Source organism: Procambarus clarkii, chromosome 52 (genome assembly GCF_040958095.1).
Source record: "Procambarus clarkii isolate CNS0578487 chromosome 52, FALCON_Pclarkii_2.0, whole genome shotgun sequence".
NCBI classification, from domain to species: domain Eukaryota; kingdom Metazoa; phylum Arthropoda; class Malacostraca; order Decapoda; family Cambaridae; genus Procambarus; species Procambarus clarkii.
The window spans coordinates 10,325,275-10,331,952 of NC_091201.1; positions in this window are offsets into that span (position 1 = coordinate 10,325,275).

The following is a 6,678-nucleotide window of genomic DNA, read 5'->3' on the forward strand; positions in this document are numbered from 1 at the left end:
ACATTATACATAAAATGACTGTGCTTAAATCAGTTTTTCTACCGGATAAACTCCCCATTGCTCAACTGTTTTTCACACTAACATCTACATCGCGAGATTTATTCCGTAATACTACGGCAAGCAGTCAAGTGTATGAACCTCCGTCTGTTAAGAGAAAGGCGACTGTCAAGATTGATCCTCACAGTAAAAGGAAAGCTTCCTGGATTGTATATTAGCAGGTGAGTGTATATAAATGAGCGTGTAATGTGTAGATGGCTTTACTAGACAAAAAGCGGTCTAAGGAGATAGAGCGATGGACACTCACGTGATATACGCCACCAGTGTATCAGATACGCATTTATTCCCCAATAACATCCCCGCATCTTTCCAAAATCGATTGTTTAACCAGCTAGAATTAGATCCCAGGAGGAGTTATGAAATGTGCCTACAAAAATTACTCCTCCCCACTTCACATTACGTTATTAAGCGTGATAATCCCGAGGCATATATACGTGTAGGCGTTACGTATGAGAAAGTGAGCGAGGGGAAATACATGCATTCAAAGCATTTATTATCATCTGATGTTTTAGCCGGAACTATAAAAGAAATTAATACCACGATTAATACAGAAATAGAGGCCATATTTTCAAGTAATGCTAAACTGAGTTTTTTAGGAAAGTCATTAAAACAATTTTCAGCTAAATATGGAACGCATTTTATTAAATATGATTCTTCCTCCAATCGAAACAAGTTCACTACTGTGATTTGTGATGAGAATATTAGCTCTGCAACGGGGCATAAAAAACATCAGTAGAGTTACATTATCATTTGGATCCGCTTTTGGGAAAGTGTTGGGCGTAGTTCCAGAAATAGAATATGACATATTCGCAAAACGTCAGTACGCCTCGAGTGTAGTTAACACATGTCTATTCCCGCCAATGCCTAGAGGAGGAGTTGATATTCTGTGTGTTTATTGCGATAGAATCTCTTCTACTAGATATGGAAACCAGTCTGTAAATATTTTGGATGTAATCTCCCTAAATGGAAGTGATAACAGCAACAATAAAAAACTATATGTGCGTCTTAACACTAACATGATAGATAGCGTCAGCATCACTATTAGGGATCAAGATGGTAGTAGTAGTAGTAGTAGGCATCCTTCAGTCTCGGGAGACTATGGAGTTGCGCCCTAGTTGTCAATCCTGGTGCAGCGTCTGGTGTGACTGATGAGGCCAATCCGAAAGTGGCAGTCCATCCCACACCGAGCACAAACGAAGTCCGATTCTGGTCTGTCTTCCTGGTTACCGGCTTTCCTTCTCTGTCTCTTTGCCTCCGATTCCTTGGCAAGTGACTCCTCGAACTTGGAGAGACCTCGTTGAACAGACTGCCTCCAGGCTGAACGGTCTGCAGCCAGTGTCTCCCATATAGCAAGATCGACGTCCATGGCTTTCAGGTCCCTTTTGCATACGTCTTTGTACCGTAGCTGGGGCTTGCCTACTGGACGCTTTCCCTGCCTAAGCTCTCCATACAGGAGATCCTTGGGGATCCTGCCGTCGCCCATTCGCACAACGTGCCCGAGCCAGCGCATTCGTCTCTGTTTCAGCATTGTGTACATGCTGGTGATTCTTGCTCTCCCCAAGACGTTGTTGTTTGTCACCTTGTCCTGCCAGGTGATGTCCAAGATGTGTCTAAGGCAGCGCATGTGGTAGGCATTCAGCCGTCTTTCCTGACGGGCACGGAGTGTCCAAGACTCACTGCCATAAAGGAGAGTGCTCAGGACACAGGATCTGTAAACCTGAATCTTAGTATACTCAGTCAGCCTATTGTTGGCCCACACTCTCTTTGTCAGTTTGGACATGGTAGTAGATGCCTTACCGATGCGTTTGTTTAGCTCCGTATCAAGAGAGAGGGAGTCAGAGATTGTGGAGCCCAGGTACACGAAGTCGTGAACAACTTCCAGTTTGGAATCAGAGATGCCGATGTCAGGTGGGGAGTCCACTCCTTGTCCCATGACTTGTGTTTTCTTCAGACTGATGGTGAGTCCGAAAGCCTAAGAGGCCTCGCTGAAGCGGGTTATGAGCCGTTGGAGGTCTTCAGCTGAGTGGGCAGTGACTGCTGCGTCGTCGGCAAAGAGGAAGTCGCGCAGACACCTCAGCCGAACCTTTGTCTTGGCTCTCAGCCTGGCGAGGTTAAAGAGCTTCCCATCCGATGGTAACGATCAAGATGGTAACCCGATACATTTTGATGAACGTGGGTGCACCATAGCAGTCTTGCATGTACGCCCCGTTGCAGGAGGTATATAACACCAATGCTTTCCCGACACTCCTCATTCGTCTGAAACAAGCGGAGAAATGCGTGTCCACTTTATTCCTCCCTCTGTTGAGGAATTATACATTCTGTTAACCCCTCCTAGAGGTGGTGGGACTGATGATATACGGATTTTCAACAGTAGTAGACGTTATACGCGAGGAGGAGGAATATTTTCCTTTTTAAGCGGGATAGCGCGTCGAGCAGCGCCCTTTATCATGAGGACTCTGGCCCCGGCTGCGCTTAGCTTGGGGCAGAACGTACTAGACGATATTAATAATGACAAACAAACTTTCAAACAATCTCTTAAGAAACGCGGAATTGAAACATTGAAAGGAGTGGGGAAGCAAATGATAGGCGGAAGAGTGCATAAAAAGAATAAACAAACAAACAAAAAATTAGTAAACATCAAACGTTTTACTAAAGCGAAATATAATGATGTGTTGTCATAACTTCTTCTCACTCGGTTGGTGTTGTCTAAAGCGCGAACATGGCCGGATATAACGCTTTGGGCCTCCAGGTGCCATTAGAACATTATACAGCTGCTGTTAGTGAAGCCTTTCCTAAAGTATTTTCCCCTCGATTGGTAGAATCAACAATTGCCAGCAGACAAACTGTGGATGTATTACCTGTGAATTCTGGGGTCAATAATAAGTTTACAGACACTTATCTGGAATTCATCATCAAGGGAGTGAATGGTCAACTGGTGGATTTATCATCTATAGCTTTGGAGTTGACTATTGATCTAACCGAAGAAGATGGAATAACGCCTTTAGGAGATGCTAAAAACGCATCGTTGGTGAATGGATTATCGCAAACTCTATTCAAATCCGCTATTGTGTATTTAAACGAAACAGTAGTTGAAACCAGCTCATTATTCTCATTCTGGTCATACGTAAAGTTATTATCTACGATTTCTGGGTGTAAGGCTAACCGTTATGATAAACTGTCACAGTTTTTTAACCGAGTCGATCCTGGTAAAATTGAAGCTGGTTATTTCACTAATGCCTCGGCTAGTGAGAAGCAACGGATGACTGATATGAAAACGAGTGGCGTGATTACGTGTTTTAAACTAATGCTGGATGTCACATCCGTTAGTGATTACGTTTTGGATAATGTGGACATCAGGGTGCGGCTCGAACTTCAACCTGATAAGTGGCTTATACTCAGCGATAATGAACACGCTAATTTTAAATATAATATCAAGTCTACACGACTATGGGTGGATCGGGTATTGCCATACCCTGAAGGATTAGTAGCAGTTAATAAAGCCATGGTGCAGAACAACTCTCCTATTACGTATACTTTTAATAAAACTTTATACAAAACGTATATATTGGGCACAGGTCAACGCTCTATTACAATGGACCAGCCGTGGGGGACTGTTATACCAGAACATTTATATATGATCATCCTTGATATGGAGGCTGTGTCTGGTGCATATAATCGCAACCCGCTTTATTTGGAAAACTGCGAGCTTAGTAAAGTATTAATATCACAGAATAGCACTAATATTGTCAATATTGGGTGTGACTTCCCTCATAACTGCGCCAAGTTGTATTACACAGCATTACAAGCCTTAGGCTTCGATAAAGACAATATATTATCTTATGACACATATGTGAATGGTGGAACCATACTGGCCTTTAATTTACAACCCGAGGATATCGATGACACCATCCCGATTGAAAAAAGTGGTAATCTGAGGATCGCTTTGGAATTTAAACGTGGAGTAGCTAGAAATAAAGTCATTCTAGTTTATGGGTCTACAACGGGTGTGATCAGCATTAACGCGGATCGTCGCGTTATTTGCGATACGCGAGGATAAAATACTAATATGAATTGTTTGGAAATAAATGAGGCTATCAGAAGTAATTTAGGTGCTAAGGTAGACTATCTAGGATGTTTCCTAGCTGATGACGTCTGGAAAATACTGACAAAAATACATAAAAAAAGACCTGTGGTGTTCATAATGAACACTCTGGACTCGGGTTCTCGTAATAAAATGGGCCATTGGATAGCATTCTATGTAAATAAGGATGAAGGTAGAAGCGAGATAGTTATACTAGACAGCTATGCCAATCCTGCAATAGGATCTTATTCAAGATATTTCGAAGAGTTTATCTCCTACTTCCAAGACTATACCCTATATATTATGAAGAAAAGGATTCAATCCTTGAATAGTTACTTTTGTGGGAATTACGCCATTTATTTTGCATATCATTTTTGCAGACTAGGCTTAGAGGCCGCCCTGCTTCACTTTGATGAAGCGTTTAAATATGGTCATTTTCGCAAGAATGATGAAAAAGTGTTGAAATTCAATTACGCTCAGATGAAAATGCCTGTGTGTAAGCAAACATTCTGCTTAAACGGTAGTGATGCTGAGTGTGAAACGCTGTGTGACGAAGTTGGCTAGGATGATAGTGCGGTGAGTAATACTTTATGTTAGGATTGAATGATGAACACAATAATGTCTGTATTTATGTTTACAACATTGACAACAACAAAACTTATAACCTTTTCCACTTTCTACAGATTGACTGCTTGACTAGCGTGTTGGGAAGGTTCGATGGACTGAATGAAGGTCTTTCTACAACTGTCTGCAAGCTAAACCACCAAGAAGAAGTCTTATTATTATTATTATTATTATTATTATTATTATTATTATTATTATTATTATCGTTGTAAATCGCTTAAGTGTTTAATAAAGAAATAAATTTATATAATGTGTTTACTTTTCCCTCGTTATTGCTCTCACCATGTTGATCATGTTGCGATATAGCTTACACATACTAAAAGAGAATGCACGGAACAATGGTTGATGGTATGGGGGCGGGTGGGGATGAGGGGTGGGAGTGATTGATTGATGGCTGACAGGTGTGGGTCTGTCGTAAGTACCTCGCGCCTCCTTACCGGAATCCACAGTGTATGGGGAGTCGTCGTGGGACGAACATCTCCACTCTGAAGACAAATGACCCAAGGGAATGGCCAACTTCCGCAGGAGAGTGCTCGCTCACCCCTCAACACTTGCGACTTCCTGTAGGGGGGGCTAATGGTTTGTCTAACCACATAACGGCCCAGAGCACTCTCTCCAGACGAAGGGGAAGCTCCATAACAGACTGTGTTGCCTTCTCCTCACATCTACACACTAACTCACGAATAAGGCTACGCAAAAACACACATACATATTCTTTTACTCATTCCTCACTCTTCCTTCTATTTTCTTACTCTATCACTTACTCTACCACGTACTCTCACACTACTCCCATCTTTCCTGACTAGACACGCGTGCGCGCGGGGTGGGGGACCCTACCTGCTCACACGCCACTCAAGACCGCCACGCGTCAAACTTCCGGGAAATTCCCAAACCCCTGTGACTAGACACCCGCGCTGCGACGACGACCTCGCGCACCACCTGGCACTCATCAACTTACTCTCTTTCATGACCACTTACCATAACACGCTCACACGCGTCCGAAACACGCCAAACGTCCCCGAAAATCACCCAAAAACCTGTGTGACTACACACCTGCGCACCAGCTGTCGGATGGCACTCCATGGAGTGCCACCTGGCAGCTGGTGCGCGCGGTCGTAGTCACACTTTACACTACTGGGAAGACCCCCTTAATTATAGACCTGTATCATTGACAAGTGTAATAGTCAAAATATTGGAAAAAATTATTCAAACTTAATGGGTAGAACACCTGTAGAGAAGTGATATAATATCAGACAGACAGTATGGTTTTCGATCTGGAAGATCCTCTGTATCGAATTTATTCAGTTTCTATGATCGAGCAATAGCGATATTACAGGAAAGAGATGGTTGGGTTGACTGCATCTATCTGGACCTAAAAAAGGCTTTCGACAGAGTTCCACATAAGAGGTTGTTCTGAAACTGGAGAATATTGGTGGGGTGACAGGTAAGCTTCGAATATGGATGAAAAATTTGCTGACCGATAGAAAAATGAGGGCAGTGATCAGAGGCAATGTATCGAACTGGAGAAATGTCACATGTGGAGTACCACAGGGTTCAGTTCTTGCACCAGTGATGTTTATTGTCTACATAAATGATCTACCAGTTGGTATACAGAATTATATGAACATGTTTGCTGATGATGCTAAGATAATAGGAAGGATAAGAAACTTAGATGATTGTCATGCTCTTCAAGATGACCTGGACAAAAGAAGTATATGGAGCACCACTTGGCAAATGGAATTTAATGTTAATAAATGCCATGTTATGGAATGTGGAATAGGAGAACATAGACCCCACACAACCTATATATAATGTATCTATATATATCACCTGAGGACCTATATCACCTGAGGACTACATAGAGAATATTGTGTGAGGAGTCTATGCCACGCTTTCTAACTTCAGAATTGCTTTTA